At 36.1% G+C, this 24,763-nt stretch overlaps 1 protein-coding gene and 1 long non-coding RNA gene across 2 annotated transcripts in view; both read right to left on the reverse strand.

Annotated features, from left to right (window-relative positions):
* NRG3 (neuregulin 3) overlaps positions 1-24,763 on the reverse strand; it is a 402,024-nt gene that overhangs the window by 341,726 nt on the left and 35,535 nt on the right. The gene's annotated exons all lie outside the window — the stretch shown is intronic.
* Positions 8,751-22,797, reverse strand: LOC118169268. The gene is made up of 3 exons (XR_004751994.1): positions 22,787-22,797; positions 20,051-20,057; positions 8,751-11,429 (listed from the first exon to the last, which is right to left on the reverse strand). It is a non-coding gene; the product is annotated as an uncharacterized LOC118169268 (long non-coding RNA).

Consider the following 24,763-nt stretch of genomic DNA (forward strand, 5'->3'; position numbering starts at 1 on the left):
CATTCTTGTTCAATTAAAAAAAAAAAAAAAAGTCCAATGGATTTCAAATCAGGCACCTAATGGGGCATGTGAACACAGAAAGAAGATTCTGTGAGTAATGGCATGGAGTCACCCACCACATCTTCCCCAGTTAAACTCTTCTGGCAATAGGATAGGTAGACCTCTAGATGCAATACAGAAGAAATAGCATGTTCTCAGTTTTCTCAGTATGAGTATCCAGGTCATTATAATAACATTAGGTTGATTAAATTCTGCCTGTAGAACTACAGCTTGTTAGTTGTATCTGCAAACATTCCTACTATTTGGGAGAGTCTGGCCTAGTAGAACAGAAACTGTTTATTGTTTCTTCACCTAACCTGCTAGTTCTGCCAAATTGCTTGCACTCAGGATATCTTCAGATAGGTGTGAAAGCAATTACAGAGATACCTAGTCTATTTTTGCTGCTTTTTTCCTGTTCAAAATCTACCCATTTGAGAAACTAAAGTAAAGGCTTGGAACAAGTAATATTCTGGGCTTCAAAACACATCACATTTTCCCTACCAGCAGTTGCAAGAAATCTGGTACTACTCAAGAATAGCAACAGACAAGATTATAATTTTTACCACATTTTATTCCATCGTTATTGCTTTTTCAAGAACGACAAGGAGAAAGGGATTTCCTTCTGGTATGTCAGAATATTGCATCTTGCAGTCTGTAGAAACCCAGCATAGATATTTTGTTCAAAACATTTGGTGCAGAGGAGACCTGAAGACCATATGGTTTACTGCAAAAGACTTCTTTCCACATCTCTGACACATCCTCCTCGAATATCGGTCTTGTTAGCTGTGTGAGGAGTCTGTGGCAGGGGGCAATAATGCCTGTGTGGAAGGACCTATGCTCCCCAGTGAAGCCTGACTGTTTAAGAAACTTAAATTGCAGTTGAACAGGAACTGGACAAATGAAGTTGTTTCAGCAGATCTGGAATCCAATAATGAAAACTTGCCTAGAAGTAGCTGACAGTCTTGAATGAAACTCACAGCAGCGGTTCCTGAACTGAGACACTGCAGGGTGCCTCCAAGTCCACAGAGCTGCAAGTGCCACAACCATGAAACGTCTGTCAGTTCTTCCTGCTGGCCATCATTTGGATTTTAGAGACTCCTTGTGGTTTTGGCATATTTAAAAAACAAAAGCAAAAATCTTGTGCACCCTTCAAATACTTCTTTTGTTTCAGTCACAAAAACATTTGCAGTTTAAAACAAAAATCAGGCTATGCCCAAGCCAACAGGAGAGAACTCACAAGAGGGTTCTGAACACAAAGATGTGACATCTGTAGCTCTGCCAAGTACTTGCTAACTCCCAAGTGGACACAACTGTAGTAGTAAGGGGAGAGATTTTTCTCCTATTTGTCATGTACATCTTACTTGACAAAGATTATTTTATCCTCTCTTTATCTGTATTTTCTTACTCGCAAAGTAAGGATAGGGTAATTCCAAACATCACAATTATATACTGAAGCTTTTCTTCAAATAGTTGAACTACTCAGATTGCAAAAATCAAATACTTCCAACTGGTTTAGATGTTTTCTTCCTCAGCCTACAGAGCCTGATTTTGCTAGAGGTATGATATTTCTTCTTTGGATGTGCCTTGACAAACATTTTTCACTAGCAAGAATCAGTTTGATTAGATGAACTCCTTTTACGGCATAGGGTTGATTTGGTAAACAGCCTGCTTCTGCATTTTGAAAGTAAAGCTACATCATGTGAATTCTTAAGTTAAATCAAGCGTCAAAGCCACTTCATTTTAAGAAAAAAAAGGCAAATTTGAAATTTAAATGAGAAATATGAAATATTTACACAAACACACTAACCATCACACGTATCATACACGTATTTTTGAGATTGTTAATTTTTCTTTAAAATTTTCAAGGACCAACATTTTCAGGGTTGACTCTTCAAGAGAATAAAATTCTCTAAAATACTGAAAATTCTGCTAAAACGAGAATGCCATTTCTTACCTAATTCATATCAACAACGAAAAGCAATCACCGTTGTCATTCACATGATAATATGAATCTTTACATGGCTGATTCTAGGCATAAACATTTAAATACTTTCTTCAGTGCCTCTGAAAAGCCATACTTGTCCTGGTTTACAGCTCTGTAAGTTTGAAATGATAGCCCCCTATATTTAACGTTCACTGTTACAGGTAGGGTCTACCTGTACTTATCTCCATGACAGTTCAATGAAAAACGATTGCTTTGTGCATCACATTACTCACTTTGGTATTGAAAACCAAACCATCATAAACAAAAAACAAAAAAACAGCACTGTGTGTTTCCTGTGAAAACACCACACAGTTAGATACTTTTAGGAATGAAAGATGATTAACAGATGAAAAAACTCCTGTAAATGACTTGAAAGTTTTCAGAGATTAAGATTTAGATCTAATCAATTACTTCTTAATAAAATTTACCATGTATAGATTTTGCACATTACAATATGCAAATTTATTTTAATAAGCATGAAACATATTAACGGGATCATGAGGACATCACTGTTAGCCTGCCTTCTGCAGAACAAGTCAGCAGAGCTCTATAAAGCACGTTAACAACTAAAGTTTGACCTGAAGATGAATGGTTTGTCTTGATTCTTAGCTATCACAATAGCAATCCTTTAAAAAGCAAATTAGAAATACAGGGAATTCAGGTACATCTAGACAATTATTTCATTATCTGCCATGAAAAGAGGCAACTTGGGACAGGAGAAACACAGTCTCCATTCTCACTCTATACCTTGCCCAGAAAGGAATTAAGCTATTCTGAAGCTGTCTTGCTGTGTTTCACCATGTGCTTGGGAAGGACCAGGTAGCAGCTCTTTAAAGAGAGCTAATCAGGTGCCTCCCAGAGGGGACTAATTAGTCAGCTGCACAAGCCAGCAAGAAATTCAGCTTTATTTGAGTGTAAGCCAGATCCCAACATAAACCCCAGAGCATAGGGAAGAAGGACTAAAAGTAAATGTTTCTTAATATCTGCATCTTGATTTAGCTTTGTTTTACATCTAAATAATAAAATGAGCCCTTAAAATGACCTAATCCAGTCTCTTGCTTAACATTCTTCTCAATTTCTCTTGTAAATGAAAGGAGACAGTTTATACTTCGAAGAAAAATAACATGAAGTAGTTCCTACCCCAGCATCACACCACTGTTATGGATCTTTAAAAACCCTGGTTTTCAACATTTGTTGTCTCCTAGGTCAGTGGAACACATGGAAATGATGTAGCAGTCTTCAGCATTACCTCCTTTAGTTGGCAACCATGTCATACAAAACAGTTTTATACCAATTGACTAAAAAAAAGTAAATCCCAAAACAAAGAGCCACATAAAAATACTCAAGAATACTATTGTTAAAAAATAAATAAAATAAATAGAAAGCAGTATCAAAAGCTGGTGACATCTCTACACTGCATGAGATTGGGCAAAGCCCTCCTAAGAACCGTAGGATGGCCTCACTAACCTTGAGAAATTGATAAGAGAAAACTGCCTGCTAAAGCAAGTGCTTGACATTCAAAAATAATTTCTTGAAACATAACCAGCATGCAAGAGTTCAGCCAGCTAATAGGTTTTAACTAGGCAAAATCGGTACATTTTATTATGAAATGGACAACTTCGGCTTCACACTTCATCTTTAAAATGCCACGTAGACCTCAGCTGGAGCACATCAATAGCACCATTGATTTTTTTCACTTCAGTGAAATTACTCATTTTCTGCAGTTGTAATGACACTGCAAAATTAAAGCAACTATTTTGGAACTTGCAACCATTAGCTCAGTTCTCTTTAATGTGCGTGCCCAGACTACACCTCTGTGTGTGGCTAAAGCTTTGACAGTCTGTTCAGGGTTCCTTTCCTCATCTCATGCTGAAACTCTCACTCAAAAAGATGCAACCAAATAAAAATTATATTATTTATAAATTGATGAGAACTTAGAGGAAAAAGGTAAAATGGATCTGGCTTCATTCTCCTTTCTGTTGAAAATTATATCAAATATTATTTGAGTTATCACTAGATAGGTTTGTTTCACTGTTCCAAACAAACAAACAACCAACAACAACAACAAAAAAAGAATATCTTTTTAACTGCAGGTGTGTTGTGGAAACGTAGCTTTGATATAACCTTCATGTATGAATCCTTTATGGTCTCTGGCCTTTACTTGGTAATTGTCTTCTGCTAATAATGGTCTACAGATGTCCATAGGACACCTAACTTGAAACAAAGCCTTCTTTGTGAGCTTAGGTCTGCAATGCTGTTAGGTGCCCCTCTCAGCTTTTTTCTCTCCTTTAGATCTCACTCCTCACATACCACTTATAAAGCTATTCCTTTGTCATCTACTTTCAAATGTTTTAGAACTGTACATAAAAGATGCAGTACAATATTAGGAATACGGGGGATTTCAAAGCCAGGAAGCTAGCAGAACAAGCAGGCTGCACCCTGCCATGCAGTGGGAAATGCTTCCTCTTAGCAAGGTGTAGCAGTAGGCAATGCCATATGCCACCCAGGATTGAATGTCTCGGGGCTATAAAACAGGGATGTATCTTTAATCGAACATATCACTCTCCTGAAACAATGTGAGGGTATCTGTTATGGACAGAAGAGAAACTCTGAACAAATCAATAAACCCTGTGAATTTACATTCCCTTCTGTAACAATGATGCATCATATTTGCTCATAAATCCACAGAATCAGGGGCATTGATAATGGAAGGCCTCAAAAGAAAGTTATCAGTTAACCATATCTAAACGGAGACAGGGATTTCATTTTTTTTTTTCTTTAAATAAAATGCTAGATATCAGCACACTGAAACAGAGGGTCAGACACTTAACAAGCAGGCTAATTAATTTTAAATGCATGTTTTCCATTGTTCAGAAGACTACAAATGGTATGATAATTGAGCATGAAAACAAATTTTCTCCATTTACAGAGCATAGAATGGATAATAATCTGATTTTTTTTTTATATATCACATTATTTAGATAAAAGTAGGTATTTCACTGTACATAAAGGTAAAGGTGATGAATGGAATCCGTAACATTTCAAATCAAAATTTTATTTCACATTTTCTAGGTCATTTTTAACAATTGGTGTCTCTTTTAAATGTCGTGCTCCAGGAGGTCATCACTCCCTCCCCACTTTACACCAATACATTTCTATTTTTTTTTAAAAAAAAAAGTTCCTTTGTGTTTTCTTATTAAAGTTTCGTAACACAAGCAAAAACAACTTTAAATTACTTCTCCTTCAATCTTGCTAGCTGTCAGGAATCTCTAAGTCATATTTGTAACACTAAGTAATATTTTAGGATTTTAGTATCAGTAATGTTTTCTTAGGATTAATTCTTACCTGATGTAGAGTGCTTAACTGCTTAAGTATGAGTGTTGCCTAACAACTAGATCAACATTAAATTCAGTTCTCCTCTGATCAGCAAGCCAGACTCACTTCTGCCTTTTCTTAGAAGAAGAATTTGTCAGTCCTTATCACCACAACAAATGTGGACTCCCATCTCTAATCTCCCATGTTATTTTTGATGAATAAGACTTTATAGACATACCTATTTTTACAGAGGAGAAAAACACTGATAATGGGCAGAATTAATTAGCAGATACCATCATACTAAGAAGGCTTTTATGTGCTCAATAATTATATATGCCCTAACAATGACTGTTGAAACATCACGTTCATTTAGAAGTGATTGAAAAAAACATTCTTTTGTTTGTTTGTTTACAAGTATATGAAAATTTTATCCCATTAAATGTCTTCTGAATTCACTTTCTTTTGCAGCAGCAGTACTTTGGATCAATGTCAAAACAAAAACAGACTCTTATTGAATGCAACCAGGCCATAGATAATAGCCAGAACATTTTGGGAAGAAAAAAATAATAATAATGCATCCAGCTGATACAGACAATTTAACTGAAATCAGTGGGATTATCAGTACCCAAAGCAATTACAAAGCAGGAATTTTCTAACATATATGATCTGAAAAATAATACTCATTTATAATTGCTCTATGCTTTGTACTATTTTTTTTTTTTTTTATGTAGCACAAAACTCCCTCCCGAAAGCCAGCAGTTACAGTTTAAAGTGAATTGCAGAATATAATAAAAGCTTTAAAATCACGGGGAATTTTTCAAATGGATTACACTGGCTTTGTAAAAAATAAAAATAAAAAAAAAATACAGTGCACATAATTTCTTTTAGTTTGAACACCTCAAGATTATGTAGCTTTAAAAAAAAAAAATCCCATCTATTTATACTGCTTGTCTCACTATTAATACTTAAGATCATGAAAACATTCCTACTTGCTTAGGTGTGCAGAATGAGACCCAACAATGTATGCTGCTCTAAATGAGAACAAGTCTTCACAAAGAGTAGTAGTCGCCACCTCCTCCAGAGCAGATGGAAGTGACAGCTCTATTCTCTTACTGACCTGACTTGTACTTGGAGAAAACTTCTAAGCATGTATTCCTACTAGCATAAGTAGCTCTGCCATTGCTTTGTTTTATTTTCTTACATTTTTAAAATTGAAAAACAGACTAACAATCATGCAGTATCACAATTCTTCAAGGATTTCAACCATTACTTTCAAAATAAAATTGTATTCATGACTGATTTCAGTATGAGGCTTTTCACCTTCAATACTTTCTATATTACAGGAAAACTTTTTTTTTTTTTTTTTTTTTAAATATTTGTCCTAATTATTAATAACTTACAGGTCAGCTGAACCGAATGCATCCTTCCCTGTACATTCGCATCCCAGCACCAACAAACCCTTACAGAGCTCACACACATTTCACCATTATTCAGACAATGCTAAGGTAGCAATTTAGATTAGTCAGGAGACAAAGAAATTGCTAGCTATACACTTAGTGATTCCTATCTGTCTGTATAAATACAAGGGATTTATTTTTTCCAAAAGCCTGCAAATCTTGATTACCCTGACTCTGACACAGAGGCTGGACATGTGTGAGGATTTGTAGTCAATCCTTATTGAACACAAAGCTAACTGAAGAAGCTTAGATAAGATCTTTTATTTGATGGCACAAAACTAACCTTGGATTCAGTACAATGTGTACAATCTGAAATCACTACAGTGATTTAATCATCCCCCTCTTTTGATCACCTACACATTATAATTGCCGACAGACTACAAAAGCCCACACTGCAGTGTCCAGTCAAGTTCCAGTCCCCAGAGCCAACTCCGCTGTTTGAAGGCATGGGCAGATTTCTCGGTTAGCTCTGTCTCCTCAAACAAAGCTGTAGAAATCATCTACTTAAATCCTCCCTGATCGCCTTGCGGTGATCTCACTTCCAGAGCTGTTCAAACATATGGCCAGCCATCAGTCAATAGCTAACCTCGTGTTTGCTAGACATGTTTAGAACAGCTCAGTATACCCTCTCTGTAATTTTGATTTGTATATACACATCACTCCCTCCAGATTTTATTACTCCACCAAGGAAGAATATTCTATCTGTATACATTAGAAAAATAACAGTGGAAATACTTTCAAATTTTCTTTACCAATGTAATATGAAAAATTCTACATATCTCCCAGCTGCATATTGTATTTTGTGTCTGATCTGTGCGATGCAGCTTCATTTTATCTTTCACATTAAAGCAATATAAATTCATCTTCCTCATATGTGGATACTCAGGGAAATAGAGGCAAGATAGTTTTACATGCTAGCAGCGTGGTTAAGTCTTGCTGTTTTCTCAATAGGAGATGCTCAGAATGCAAGTATCTCAAATTCCAGATTTTTTTTTTGTTTTTCAGAATATATATATATTTTTTCCTCAAATAGCTAAATGAGTCTTCAAGATACATACTGCTAAAGGCTTTAAATACTAAAGGCTAAAAAGTAAAAGGAACCCAACAGGAAACGTACCCTCTCATTTCTCACCATTTGTTGTGATATCTCTAATCGCAGTGTGTATGCCTTAATTGGATACAGCAAAATCACTCTTGCTATTTGTGTTCCAGAGGCCTGAACAAATGGATTACCATGCTACAATTTGCACCTCAAACGATAAAGGAAGTATTTTTACTTCCTTTTGTTTAGCCCAATAAGGGAATTAAATGTTATTTGGAAACCTGAACTACAGCAGGATCCCAGGCAGTTAACTCAGAGAACACATAGTCCCAAAGGAATATTCCAAACAAACATGAAGTTATGAAATAAACATATTCCCTTTAGCTACATAGGAAGAGCATATGCAGTGCACTCCACATCAACTCCATTTCTACCTAAGTTACTTCTACGCCAAAACTTTCTGAATATATTTTAATTTAAATACACGCTAAAATCTGAGTCCAGCTGAAAAAAAAAAAAATGCCACTAGTTTTTGCCCTATTTAAATCCTATTGTAAAAAAAATAATAATAAGATCCAGACTTTTTTTAAAAACATAGAATTTATATAACCAATACTTCCTAGAAATCTGGGGTTATTATAAAAGCTTCCATGAGATCCTAGGCCTAGAAACATTAATTTTCAATTTCTGAAGTCAGCAAGCCAGACAAAAGTTTACTCTCACTACACCCCTGAAACAAAACTGGCACCTAGAATCATAGAATATCCAGTGTTGGAAGAGATCCAAAAGGATCATTGAGTCCAGCTCCTGGCTCCACAAAAGTCTACACAAAAATTCAGACCTTATGAGCATAGTCCAAATGCTTCTTAAATTCTGACAGGTTTGGTGCTGTGAATACGTCCCTGGGGAACCTGTTCCAGTGTGGGGAGCCTGTTCCAGTGACCTCTACTGAAACATTTTGGCTAGCATATGGGATACTCTAAGCATCCTCTCAGACCAAACAGATGCGTGGAACTGCAGCCTGACGTCAGAAGCCCTGTAGCTGTATTTCCCAACAGCTCAGGGCAAGCTGCATAGCGATAACCCAGCTGCGGTGCGAGGGAGAAGAAGTTTTATGCCTGCTTACATAGTTCAAGCCAAGATGTAGATCTAACTTCTGCATGCTATTTGACAGAGTTAATGCTGATTATCAAATAACAGCTCCTTAGCTGCTGGCTGGAGGGAAGCGCAGACTGGTTGCAAATAAAGGAATTGACACAGATCTAAAAATATCATTTTGCCCTTAGACCATATGCAAGAGAAATGTTCCTTATTACTCCAAATAAATTTAGTGACAGCTTGAAAGAATCATCCATAAATGAGTAAAAAAAAAAAAAAAAAAAAAAAAAGTTGGGGGCAGGTCTGGATTGAATTGTACCATATTTTTGTTTAAGATTGTGCTGTGGACGTACAGCTACACTGTGCCGGTGCCAATGAAGGTGACTGGGACAACCACCAGACATACACAGTGAAAGCACAAATGCAATGGTAAGCTTTTAATGTTAAAGATGGGGTGAAGCACAAGAAAGAATTAATTTCTCATTTTATGGTACCATATATTTAACTCTTTGAAAGTATAATTGCTTTGTAGCATCTGTGGTGAACTCTCTCAAGCCATGCTCGAGACTTCTTCAGTAATTCACAAATTATGTTCTCGATTTAGAATATGATAGTGGGTTAGCACAGTTTCTATTTTAGGACTAAACCATGTTCAGTGCACACGCGCACATCACTTAGCTAATTCAGTGCCCAAAAGCCATATTGTAAGGAAGAAAAATAGCTAATTTATTCAGCCCTTTTAGAATTAGTTTTCATATTGAAAACTTCTGAAAAGCACTAAACACCTCCAGCTCCTGTAGACTTCAATGATGCCTGAAATGTGGAAAGACTAAAATAATCTTTATAACCTAACATTCACAGATTAAGATCCTCATATTTGAACTTTTTCATGCAGATAAATGAAGAGGCTCTCTATGAACTAAGGTTCAGAAAATAAAAACGTTCAGAATTAGTGTTTATTCAGCAAAGAAGATAAATGTATGTCTACCTTGAACAGATGAATAAATCTACTTAAGTCAATAAGCACTAATGAAATGAATGGAACTAACATTGATTTCAGGGCAGCCTGGATCTCATCCCGTTTATTTACTCAGAACAAAACTGTATAAAGACATTAACCAACTACAATGTTAGGGCTTGCCAGTGCTTTTGACTAAAGCCTTATTGCTATTTGAACTAATTTTATCTTGAAGTTCTATATTCCAAATCAAATCAATTAACTTTTTTTTTTTTTTTTTTTTTTTCCCCAAAAAATCCAGCTATATTTTATTTAATAAAGACATAGGTGCTCTCAGTATATCCACAGCATAGAACCAACCATGAATTTTGGTCAGATGTGCAGCTTTAACACATTCTACATATTTTATGTTTCAATTTTAATAATTTTAAAGATATATTTTGCAACATAACTTATTACGTTATATATATAAGTACATATGTAACAGGTAATTATGCATAAATTAAATCAAATTTGTGTTTAGGAAAAGCAGGGGAAGACTTCTTCCTAACTTGAGACTTATACAGAATAGACATTGTAAGTTTTGAGGCAATGTAAGTCAATCCATAATCAAAGAACTGTAAAAATAAAAATAGGAAATACAATAATCGTTGAAAATGTATAATCACACTTAAATACCGAAGATGAAAATAGAAATGTGAAGTACCTATGTTAAATTGAACTAACATTTTTTCAATCTATGTGGAGAGTTTACAACAGAAAACTTTGGCTGAAGTATGTTGTGAATTCTAACAAGAGTCACATATATACAAGAATTAATTATAGGATTTATTGATATACCAGATCTCGGAGGACCATATTAAAAATCCTGGTTAATCTTATCCATGATGCAAGTTTGATCAACAACATTTGTAGTTCATTATGTAAACCTACATACATGTGTTAGGGGACAGAGAGAGACCATTCTAAGACATCTCTGTACAAGTCTCCTTGCCTTTGTTCATATAGTTTATGCTTGTAATGCTAGGAATTTGCCACCACACAGGAAGAATTTATAACAGTTTTAAAATGTTAAAGGCCTTTCACCAGTAGAAAAAATTTCAAGGTTTTATCTCTTTGGCTAGATAATTGTCAAGCATCTCACCCGAAAGGTGACAGAGAAACATTTTCTTTCAGTTCTCACAATCTGTGATGGTTTTTGCTTCTCAAAAGATAGCAATGTAATTCAGCATTTTTATTGGAAACAATTTTGTTACTTCAATTACAAAAGTAAAGACTTTTTCTCTGTAAGAAAAAAAAAAAAAAAAAAGTCTTTTTATTCCTTGCAGCAAGTATGATGGCATAAAGGTGAATATGTGCTTTTATGTCAGTAAATCATAGAACAGAATCCTAGAATCCTTGAGGTTGGAAGACCTTCAAGATCACCAAGTCCAACCATCAACCTGACCCACTGAGTCCCATCACTAAACCATATTCCTTTGTGCCATGTCCACATGTCCCTTAAATACCTCCAGGGACAGGGGCACCAACACTTCCCTGGGCAGCCTGTTCCAATGTTGAAGCACCGTCTTCATCAAGCAATTATTTCTAATGTCCAATCTAAACCTCCCCTGTCACAACTTTAGACTGTTGTAGTGCTTCTAATGAATGCTAATTCATTATCAAGTAAGCAAGCCATAGGATCTAAAGACAATATATATACCTGGTAAACAATATGGGGACAATGTTTTTTGTTTGTTTGTTTGTTTTGTTTTTTTTGGTGTTTTTGTTTGTTTGTTTGTTTTTGTTTCGTTTTGTTTTTAAATAATGAATTATTGGGTTAGTTTATGCATTACTTAAAAAAAAAAAATAGTATGCATAGCAACTTATCTGCTCTCATTGATAGATAGGTACAGGTACGAGATTGATGGAGATGCAATGGTTGCTCCACCTGAATTACTAACATTCTGGTATGAAAAAGGAAAGTGTGAAGGCAAGGAGCAGCTGCTGAGTATGAATCAGGAGTTCTGAATGACTACATCTGATACTTGCACTTCCCTCTCCCTGCAAACATGTGGTGTAAGAGTAAGATGAACATAAGAAAGAACAGAGTTAAACGCTTCTGTGGGAACCTGGAAAGAAAACATACAGATTAATACAATGATTTCACTTATTGAATAGTTTTAGCATAATTACAGCTATATTGAGCCTGTCATAGTGAGGCATCAACAGTGCCATCATAATGCCTACATAAATGGTGACTCATCAGAGCACCTAAATTCAAATGAAACATTTATTGTCACTTAAGTGAAAGCCAATTTATGCAGCCTAACAGACTAACTAACTATGGCATTTAAAGTATTTTTCATTCAGGCGGGTTTTCTTGGCAGATAGAACCAATATAAGGAGGAGTTTCTTTTGAAAACCACATGGCACTATGGTGCCAAGTTAAGGACACTAGAATAATACAAAAAAGAAAACAAAAAATAATAAAACCAAACCAGATATCATCTAAGATGCTAAATGCTAAATATTGAAGCTAGAATTTAGACAAAGGAGAACAAGGAAGAGGATAAGGAGAGCCTGCAGGCCTTTAAATTTATACATTGTCACTTAATGAATGGACAAATTTTGAGAGAAATGTCTCTAACAGAGAATTGCACAATAATTATTTGTAAGGCTGTAAGTAAACTTATAAACCATTCAAAACAGCATATAATGTTTCAACAGTTACTCAGAAATCCAAAAGCATAAAATCAAAGAAATCCATGGCATACATTTTATATAATGCATAACATCATATGCATCATGTCTGTGACCTCCCAGTCCGTGGGGTACGACTTTTCAAACATCCACTCCAACTCCACACTCAGCTGAGCTCCAGCACAGCTTCTCACCTCCTCCCCGCACCTCACCTCCACTCAGGGAAAGCAATGGGACCATTTCTGCTTACTCCTTATGGAGATTGAGTGATTTCTTATACAGGCTGATAGCATTATCAGCCGTGGAGCTGCATGCACATATGTCACATCACAGAAAGGCACAGGGAGATTTTCTTACAACTGGAAAAAAAACAATCAAAATAGCTTTTTAACAAAATAGGTATACTTTAAGAATCTTGTGCAGCCCATATTCCATGCAAGTTGTATTCATTATTAGATAATACATATTTTAAAAACATTCTGTGAAGTACAGGAAATTCATCTTCCTAGATCTGGAGTAGGCAGGATTGGTCAATACATCCAGTAAGGGATTCCACCGTAAATTCACACCATTTAGCAGTTTGAAAATGTAAGATACTGCTTCAATTTTGATACAATCTAGTAACAGAGCAAGATGGAAAATTGAATTAAATTTATGTAAGTTGCATTTTGATTGCACAAAAAGCTTTATGAGAAAACCTATGACAACCTACGAAAAGCAATGAACTTTGGACAAGTGCATACAACCTGTACAGGCTCCCCAGCATCACATTTCAAATATCCTAAATTAAAACTGCAGTGATCGACAGCTAACAGAGATGAAGTTTTCTGACACCGTATTTGCAGCATACACACAGGCAGGACTGCAGGCACCAGAGCCGCTCCCTTCCTGCACAGCAGCTACAAACATGCTGGGTTCTGTGCCACTCTAGGTACCACCGACACCAAAGCTGCTCTCACGGGCCCAGCCTACCCTGCTGGGAGGAGCGCAGCTTGGCGGACCACAGGGTAGTGATCCCCAAGGGTTAACCACGGCACTACTAAGGAGCCAGAGAGTAAATCGTGAAAAGGGCCAAAACTGCCCTTTTCACACAACTCTGATTCCTCCTGGCCTGTTAGCCTCATAGCTAAACACCACCTGACACACAAATTACACTGCTAAAAAGATTTAGGCTCACAGCATCCAGGTTTTTGCCCCCTACACAGGCAGTCCTGTGTGTGATCCTGACAGGCCCTATGCTCTGCCTTTTGGTTTTTGCTCATCAGTAGAAGCAAGCTTTCAGGGGATATCAGCATATCTGTGGTTTTTACAACATAACAGTCAACTCACTTACCTTGCCAGAAAAAAAAAAAATATATATATATATATATATATATATATTGTCCACAACGTGTTGTGCTCGTTAATTTACTCAGTGTGCAGATGTCCATCATAAAAATACAAGTGACAGCAGGCAGCTGGTTTGGGGGATGGATGCAAACAAGAGAGTGGCAGTGTACTGTCCAAAGGCTTGACAGACTGTACCAGCAGAGTAACTTGTAGGCCTTTGGTGTTAATTTCCCTAATCTAGCTGTTTGCAACTTAATGAGAATATTGTTCCACTACATATAGATGAGTTTTCACAACTGCTTTGAAAAACTGAACCCCAGTCTAGTAGGTTACAAGAGGTCATTTCAGGCCTTTGAATTTTATCAGTACCACCACCAACATGAACTGGTGGCTCAACAAGGCCATCATGGAGGCCCTCCTGCCGTTGGACCTCCCGCACACGTACATCATTTGGAGGCCTGGGCCAAGGGCTGAAGGATGCAAGGAGTGCTCGCTCCCACTTTAGTGCTTCAGATTGCGTCCAGACAGTGCTTCTGAAGTGATTTTGCCCCTGTCTGACCTCCGTAGCTGTGACCTACACCAGGACGTGGTGTAGGACTGGCCAGGCTGGAATTAGCAGGGAGGAAAAGCCCCTGCAAGGAGCACAGGCTGGGCATGTGCTTCTCAGTACCACCTACTTCTCTTTACAGCACTGAGCTGCAGGTCAGGCCCTCCTCAAGGTGCTTGGGAAAAAATTAATTCTTTTTATACCACTCTTTGTTTTCACAAGGGAAAGTAATCACCACGTAGCTAAAAACTGCCTCTAAGAAAACATCTGAGAGGAATTAAAGTAGCATCCTCCCGAGTGTTCCAAAATGCACATCAAAACCCATACCAACAAGCCCACCAATTTTTGTCCTCATTATCTATACCCAATACATGTACCTAATAAAAATACAAATAACAGCACTGCTTGTTTATTCAATTCCATCTTGAAATTTAAATAAAACACAATTTTAGTATCTTCTACATTTTTATATAAACTTTAGACACTCCCTATCAATGAAAACTTTACTCTGATTCCAATAGAAATTTCTATTTTCCAGTCAGCTCTTGAAAACACATTTCTGTATCATTATCATACAGAGGAGATTACTTTATTTCACAAACCTAAGACTTCTGGTATAAAATTATAATTCCCAATAAACCTACTTAATATGCTGAATGGTTTGTCCAGGTCATTAAACCACTACCTTTTCAGATGCTTTTTGAAATTACTTGCCATGATCCAGGTATTACCAAACAATAATAAGAGAAAGTAAGTGGCTGAAAAAATATGGTGTACCTTGAAAACATGAGAAGGTATGGACCAACAAAAGTTGCTTATTTCAGAAACGTTAAGTTGTACTGGAAGCAAGTATCTGAAAATAGCAGAAATATGAGAAGCACTAGTGACAAACCTCCCAGCCATAGTAAAGATTTACTATGACAGTTAAAGATTGAAGTGCTCTATTAAGAGTTCAGTCCAGTGAGGGGTTCACATCATACCGTACACTAAGAATTGTTGATGTAAGACAGATACTACTTAGTCTCTTCAGCCTGGGTGGGTACAAAGCATGAAACCACATCTGTGTATGAAAATTAAAAGTATTCTTTGCTTGGAACAGTGAGGTAGCTGCATATACAGGGTTTTTCAATATTATACTTGTTAGATTTTAGTTCCAGTTACAATATTTATAATGTAGGAATGTAACCTACACAGTAGCTGCTTCAAGCATAGCATTCCTTCCAAGCAGCAACCCAGGACAGGGTTTTGCTAGCCTACTCTAAAAATGAAGTCACCTGTCATGCGGGTCTTGCACCAGCTACAAGAAATCTGTCCTTTTGCATCTCCAGCTCTAAATTAACATGGCAGTTCTGAATACAGGTCTTTTCTTCAGCAGAAAATAAAATAGATGTTAAATGGGTATAAGCCCAGCAAAACTGTTTACATTTCATTAAGGGTTGCTGTACAATGACAGTTAAATGTATTTCCATGTGGCTGCTCCTATTATAAAATACAGTAACACTTCTATTATAAAATACAGTAACGGGATTTTTTTTTTTTTTTAACTATGTAACAAGAACCCAAAATAAAGCATTCACACATTCACTTGTATTGTAAAAACACAAAAAGTTTCAAGCAATAAATAGCATCAAGACATTAATCAGTTTTCAAGGGTTCAATTCTGCCTCAGTGAAATAGGACAGTAACTGGAATGAAGAAAAGGCAGAATACTCTCAAGATTCGCTATGTAAGGACCCAAACAAAAATCTCATGCTTTGAATCTTGCACTCAAACATTTGTGGAAAAAGTACATAGTGATACAACACTGTCATTTTGGCTGAAACAAAATGAAGGTGTAAAACTGAAAACTGGCATTTTATGGATAAAAATAATATACTTATTAGATCAAAAACAAGCCAAAGCAATAAAATATTTTTGAAAGAAGACATACACTCAATTTCCAGGATGAAAAATACTGATTGACAGCAAGGGCTAAGACATTTCTTTCTCCTTGTGGACTAAATCTTTCTTCTATTTTTGCAGGTTATGGGATTCTTTCAGGACTTGGTCAGTCGAGGCTAGTCAAGAATTCCTTTAGTCTTTTTTAATCTTTTGCTCTTGCTAAATATTCAGAGATGTCTCCTCTGCATATGAACTGAGAAGCAGAAACACTACTAATTTTTTTTTTTCTGTTAAAAGACAATTGCTGCGTTATAACCATAGAAGTCATCTCTGACAACTACCTTCAGTCCAAAAGGATATTTTCTGGTACTCCACTAAATATCTAATTTTTTAATACTGTGTTGATTTACTAAAACAAGTATTTTTCAATTGTAACTCAGAAAGAATTTTCCTTTTTCCGTGATCACTCATACAAACAGAAACAAACAAATAATTCAGAGTGAACAATTGAGTTTGTCAACATGGTAGCCACTTTCATTGAGCTAAGCCTTAAAGATTCGCATGAATCCTATTTGTCTATCATAGATATGGAGCAACTTCACAGAATCTATTAAAAATCCATATGCACAAAGATAGGCAAACTTCTTTTTGAAAAACAAAACAAAACAAACAAACAAACAAAAAAAAAAACACAATGTCAGTGAGATTTATTCAGATTTTAACCTCATATGAAAAAACGTAATTGGACAACTTCCCATTAGGGCGTAGTTAAGAGAAATTAGGAACTCAAAAATCATTTTCAAAACTGAAACAAAGAAACAGAGAATAAGGACAACTCACCTAAGGCATGGTATCTCAAATTTGCAACAAATAAACAAATCAGTTACCACGAGCTCCTGAACTGGCACAATTTACACTCTTGTGATTGCTAATTCATGCTAGCACTGACTGTAGCAGCATTACAAGGGCTACCTCTACAAAAGAGCAAGTTACGTGTTCACTGTGTGTCCCCTACTGTACCCAAACTTGTCTTTTCAGAAAAGAAATAACTTCATGATAATCAACACCTAGCCTATCTGCAATACATATTTTGTATAATCCTTACAAAAAATAGGAGTGAAAGAATAAAAATTCAACATTGCAGTGGCAAGAATATCAGTTTCCTGCTAACCTATGAAGAAGCCCATTTTAGTTTCCTTCTACATGTATTACATGAGTTTATATAAAGAAATTACCATGAGGGAAATAAAGCTACAGCTGCACCTGTTTCCTTCTCCTTGATTCAGCTGACCACTTGTCTTTTGAAAAGCAACATAAACCACTAATTTGATCTGTGCAAGAAGACATACCATTTCAAAAGCATAATAAGTCCCCTTCGAAATTCTACAGACAAGAAAAAAAAAAGAAAAAATGAAACATTTTTGTAATCTAAAGCATTTCCTTTTTTGTTTGAAGGTAACAAGGCAAAACAAACAAAAAAAAAATCACAAAACTTATTTCACAATCTGGAATCAAAGCCATAAACTGTAACAGAGAGACTCAGAGAAGACAGCAGACATTATTAACCCAGGTAATCTCTGATGACAAAGGGATAATAATCAAAAGGCTTACTGTCTGTCTCCCCTCTGGAACGAAGTGTGAAATGGGATATTTTTACATGGAAGACTGCAGTCGAGGATGTGATGTACATTACCCTAGAAGGCCTGAACATACTTTTGAAACTTAGAAAGGCTTGGATGTCAGCATCTCTGTGTTACAGCACAATCAATCGTAATGAGGAAGCAGAAGCCTTTTTTAATTTAATAACCAGCTGTCTAGCACCTAATTTAAAGAGTTAAAAATATAATAAATAGCAAAGGCATGTGATAGAAATGCTTTGTAAGGAGCCTAAGGACAGTGGATAAATCACTGACATTTTACCTCTGCTCCGACAAATCAACAAATCGACAAGTCGAGCCTTAGCTGGAAATCCAAACAGATCTAAAGGACTTCTTATAGGCTGAACAACCATGTCACAGAACTATCACCTTTAATTCAGCAGAGTTTGGCAGGATTAACACCATTATGAGAAAGCAAGTAGACTGAAATATTACAGATAGAGGATAGATAGATTTTGCATAGAAAAAAAAAAAAAAAAAAAAGTGTTTTCCATCTTACCATTTAACTTTTAATTCCTCCTTCTCATCTACTCTAGGGTAATATATATTAACAAAATAAGTGACTCTGTGCCAGTGAAAGCAAACTGAACTACTAACCTGAAGGATTATTTATATCCAGAATCAACTCAATACTCAAATACTACTGGGAATGCTTTATGCCAAAATTCCTAAGTAAGACTGCTGATAGATTTTACGTTACCTTTCTGAAATAAATATATTTACCAGCAAGTTTTCAAAGATTTCTTGTACTATGCTTATCAAAAAAAAGAAAACACATGCAAAAAAATGTATATATTTAAACAGTCAGACAAGAAAGCTTTAGGCCTGACATGTCAATCAGCATTAGTTCATAAGCTTGATTGCTGCTTACAATTCATTGGAAGTGCTTACACGTTCAGATTATGAAGTGCAGATTAGTAAGAAAGCAAAATGATGCAAAACATCCCTCTGCCTCCTACCTCACCTTCTAGTTACATGCCATTCGTTACCTGTCTGCCTTATACACATGCACACAGACTTGAATCTGAGTTGGAACTAATATTGGTAAAAGGGAAAAAGTCATGAGATTCATCTGATCAACATCTACTATGCAGACATTTGCATCCAGTCCCATCTACTGAGCTTCGTCTGGTATCAACAGAGACCTAGGAACAGCTATGCAGTTATTCACCTAAACACTTTTACACAGAGATGAGGTAAAATGAGGTACAGTAAAATTCACACATGCAACTTAATTCAGTTACCTCTCCTATTTGTTTTTCCTTCCTCTCTCCTCTTCTCCAGAATTTTATGTAGTCTAACACTGAACTTCTCTAAAGTGATATATTTACATGCATTTTGCCACAAGACATCTTAGATGCACAGGTAGAGGGTGTGTTATGGTCCAAGGAAAACAACTTTTTTTTTTTTTTTTCTTCTTGAAATGTAGGGCTCTGATGACTAGCATCCAAATTCGCTTATGTTAGAATCATGGAAATAAATCATGATTACACATTTCATTAAAATACAAAGCTACATTTATCTATGGTAGCATCTAAAAGCTTCTTCCAAAGTCCTGACCTTGATAAAATGTAATTGAAAAAGCCATTCCTGATTCTCCACAGTGGAAGCTGTCCTTGCAGACTGGTGTCCAGCAGTCACGACCGTCAGTGACCAGAAAGCCAAATTATTATTATGTGCTTATGGTGCTATCCCTAAACTGCTTCAATAGTCCTATTTCTTTCAGGTTCTCAGATCTTCAAGGTCATGTTACACAACATACTTATTCTGAGAAAAGTCTAGAAATGACAGTCAACAACAAGATTTACATTGATTGAATTTAACTGGTTTAAAGTTATGTCAGATTTAAATTGATCCTTCACATTAAAAAAAAAATACTTTTCTAACTGCATCCTATAAAATTTAGGGATGCAGTGTAGAAAATTGCATTTTTCCCACCCACTCATCTACACAAGCATGTTGTTGAGTTAAAACAAATCTGTATTTTTTCTTACATAGAATACTAAGCATTTCATTCCCCATATACCTTAAGGTTAAAAAAAAAAAAATCCACCTTTCACAAAGTTGCTAAAAATCACTGAAATGTAACCTTTATGATAGGTCAGTAAACTTCAGATCAGCAAACATAAACATGTCATTGCCTCCAGGGAATATATTCCATATTAAGAGCAATGTTCATCCCGTCTGTAAATACAATCGGGTATAAGCAGTCACATTTTATTTTCTCACTTAAAAAATGCCCAGAGATCAACTCTACTGTTTAAGCTTTGATTTGCTTGAATAAAAGGCTATTTAAAATTTTTAGCCAATGTAAACAACAACAACAACAACAAAAAACACACCAAACAAACAAACAAACTTGAATATAAAACATTTCTCATAATTCTGAAATTAAAAAAAAATATTAAAAAAATCATTCTTAGAGATTCTTAGAGTTGAATATCTGATCCATTCAATTACAATGGTCGGAAACCCATTAAGAAAAGCCTCTTATGTTACCTTTTTTTTTTTTTTTTTTTTTTTTTTTAATATAATTCATTTCTATTCTGCGTGCTTAGTTAAAGTCAATCACAGACCAAGTTGCAGCTCCAATTAGTTTGCACTTCACTACCTGTAACACTGATTATGTCTGGAGAGGTGTAGGGAATAATAGCACTCGTGACTTTCCCACTAACCAGTAATTGTTCTCTACAGAGGCAGGATTTGTGATGAGTGGCTACCATTCCTTTCGTGTCTGCAAGTAAGTGGCTCCCCAAGCCTTCAAATTACCTGCTATGTGATTTTACTCTATTAGTTTAAGTGTTCTTGTAACAATCTACACCTGTATTTTGAACATAATACCATCTTGAGGGAATTGCAATGCATGTTTTCAAACAATAAATTAAGTGTACCATACATAGGACAACCTGGTAAAAAAGGGGGTACGTACAGTATGATGAAAAAGCTGACCGTTTCAAATCCATTTCACGGATTTTTCTCGCACATCAGAAACTTAGCTCAATGGTTTGTATAACACAGTGAAAGTCCTAGCAAATTACTAGATCACTCTAGAAACACTCCAGAATTCCCTACCATACCACCAAAAACAAACAAATAAAAACACTATTGTTGGGGTATTTCTTCCTTAGGGAGACTTAGGAAAGATTTCCAGGATTTTAGACTGTTTAAGCCACAGACAAGATTACAAAAAGGATGGAAACTATTTAATTGCCACTGAAGATATAAAGCTGGAGGTGGAGAGCTGCACTGTTATTTCAGAAACCTGAGACAGACCAAGAAACTGGCCAAGAACAAACCACTTCAAAGTGCTTCCAGTGCCTTTTGCCAGCTACGCTTGTAGACTCAAACACTGCACAAATGTGCTGATTCTGATTCACTTCTTGCAGAGACGAGTTGATATTGCAAAGTTGCATAATATGTGTGAAGTATGGAATAGCTTTGCGACATAGACAGCTGAGGTCAGAAACAGCAATTTCATCTATTTTGGTAAGGACTGGCACCATCTCCTCAAGAGAAGCAGGTAAAGCAGCAGTCACACTGTTTCAAGCAGTACTTAAAAGAGCCTTACAAAAAGACTGTGCAAAGACAACCAGAAGAGCAGCCTTGCATTCGTAACTGATGTGAGAAACACGAGCATTGCTCTAACATATTGGTGGTTAATGCAAAATTATTTTGTTAATTACATGTGCTGTTGGTCCTCAATGATTTCTAAAGAAAAAAAAAGTCCAGAGGAATTTCATCTGGCTTTGCGATTCTTGAAAAAGGGATGTGTTTTTGTTATATATCTCTTGTTAACAAAGCACAACTCTAGCATATGCTTAGATAATCCTAAATTATTAAAAAATAAACAAACAAAAAACTATTCTACATGGAAAGCATTGAAAACTTTTTTAAAATATTTTACTTGAAAAGAACCACTCAATTCCAAGAATAAAGCAAATTGATAGATTTTGAATGATGAGATAACTCACAACAAAATCTGAAAGCCTTTTACTTGTAATTCCCATATATATATATATATATATGTGTGTGTATATATATATATATATTACTGCACCACTTCAAAGAGTGCTTGCACTTTGGGTAGGCATGGCATTTACGGTTGAAAATCTAGGACCGAATGAGAAACAGGTTATCATTTCGGTATTATCCTTAATTTTCACAACAATCATTGCCAGAAAGAGAAATGGAAGCAATGAGTTTTTTTAATTCTCATTACTAACTCTGTCTTTCTGAAGCAATATCAGAATTTTAATGACTCATATATTCTGTGAACGAGCATAATGAACACCACAACTCTGACATTTGCAATGTTCTGTAATTTGATTTGTTGGCAATTCCTGTTCTCTCCTGTTTACAACCTGCATGAAAGAGGTGAAATATCTAGCCAGTCAAAATAGGGAGTATTTATAAGACTCAACTTTATGGATTCATTTTAACTCTCCAGTGAAGTGGAGAGCTTTGCCTTATTATACATCTTGAAAAACCAATATGCACATACCCAAGTAATAGCTATTTTTCTAAGAACAGCCATATTATGAGTTTGAATAGCTTCAGGGGAGAACTTAGCCATATGTTTAGCAAGTCTCCCAGAAGTTTAAATTCTTCTTCTTAATAAGAAGATACACAAATGCTAATGCCCCTTTCCTGATGCAGAGCAAAATGAATTTTTAAGTCTGCAGTTTCCATCCATTGTCGACAGGCCATGAGGAGAACACAAGGTGATGCTTGCAGGACATGGGCTGACCAGCTGATGTGAGAAGGGCACGCATCAACGACTCAAACAGCCACGGGACCAGTCCTTCTCCTTCCCTCCACACCATTTCAGTGAGCCATCACCACTGCTCCCTGCTTGTCAGTGTGGTGCCAGTGCCAGCACGACCCTGCCCTGCCCCAAATGAGGCATTGAACCACCTCCTTTCACAGTAAGCGATACCCCATATAAATCTGATCTGAGGCCCGGTGGGTTATGACAGCTGGAACTTGCCTTTCTACCAGTTATCTCAGCTGCACCTCACGTCGTCCTTTGTGCTGCCAGAAAGTGAGGGAGACCTTTGTCAAAGATTCCTGGATTAGAATTGTCAACAAGATATTGTGAAATTAATCTTTTAGGGTTCCTAATTCATATTTTTCTTGGACCAAACAGAAAAACTTCTGATTTTATAACAAGCATGGCCAGCATTTCTCCATATGTTGATTTTCTAAGCTTTCAGCAGATAAAAGAGACACCTACCACACCTCTCGTTTAGGAATTTTATTGTGTGACGTTTCCTTCCTGGCACAGACACAATTATTAGCACGGTACCACTGCTCAAGCAACCCGCTGCACGGACAGCAGTAACACCCGAGCCCTCTCATCTCTCCAACAGACAGCCGGAAGCAACACGAGGTTTCCTCAACAAATCTCTCTATGTGCTTTGTTCTGAACTGGGGAAAAAAGAAAGTGCTGGGGAGGGTGGTTTAGTCACCTTCCTCCGTTGTTCTCTGCTGCAAATCCTGATTCGTGCCCAATTTGGTATTTACTCCTCTCTACGAGATTATAGTGCTGTCCATCTGTCTGCATTTCAAAGAGGCATCCACTGGAGGGTGGAAATAAATCTTTACTGAAAAAGCCTGTTTTCTTTCATCCATATTTGGACCTCTAAAAACAGTCATTTTTGACATTTCAGACTTGTACAACTAACAGCAACTTGAAAAGCTTTTTATAGCTCGATCTCTGGGATTAAATATCATTTTAAAATGAAGTTATTTTTTCTTGATACGTTAAACGCTTCAGAAATAATTGCAACCCTCTTTTTTCATAGATGACTGTTATAAATGTTAATAGCTGTTTCAAACTATTTTAACATCCCCACCAATTACACAACACCTTAAATGCAACAACACATTAAAATTATCATTGTAATCTTTTTTCAAATTATGTTTGAAACAACAGTAAGGAATAAGATGCGAGAATGGTTATTAATGATGAAATCCCATTGACACATTTTATGTTCATGAAAAATTCTTTCAGGATGGTAACCACTCAGAAAGTTGCTTTTTGCACACAGACTTCCGTGGCATACTTCTGGCTGATGACAGAAGCGTATGAACAAAGTTAAGTAACAACTTTGTCAGTTCATGGAATATGAATGTATTGGGGAATAACAAAACAGAGTTCATATAAAACAAAAATGCTGGACAACACGTTTGCCTCACCTATGGTAGATGCATATATGGATATATATTATTGTAAAATACTATAACCTCTTTTAACACTTTAAAGAAAAAGCTCTTAACGTTCCCAGTATTCAGATAAAAAGCATATACGTAAGAGCTCTTCGCTTTTTTTTTTTTTTTTCAACATACTCAAGGAATGAAACAGCTTTCTTTTACATCCACTCATTCAATCCAATTTTAGTATTAAAAGAAAAAAAAATATTCACTGATCAAGACTACTCTCAGAGCACCTTGGCAAAGTAAAATAATTTTCAAAATTGTCCTTATGCTACTTCAGGCTTTCCGAGTTATTTGCTTACAGTGTGTATGACATGCTGTGGCCCAAATTAAATACATCTCGAAACCAGTTAAAGAATTCAGAATAGCAAGGGTCCTTTTAATCTCTTTCACAAATAAATTAAGCAAAAATACATACTTTGCAGTGGATTTCCACCCTTTGTGTTGTTTACCTTTGTAGTACAGCTTTCTGTCAAGTACAAGCTTGACAGAAAAGATAGGGAAACCGCTTAGATACTCAGCTTCTGTGGTACCTTTTGTTCTTTTTGATGGACAGG

Source organism: Oxyura jamaicensis, chromosome 6 (assembly GCF_011077185.1).
Source record: "Oxyura jamaicensis isolate SHBP4307 breed ruddy duck chromosome 6, BPBGC_Ojam_1.0, whole genome shotgun sequence".
In the NCBI taxonomy this organism is placed as follows: domain Eukaryota; kingdom Metazoa; phylum Chordata; class Aves; order Anseriformes; family Anatidae; genus Oxyura; species Oxyura jamaicensis.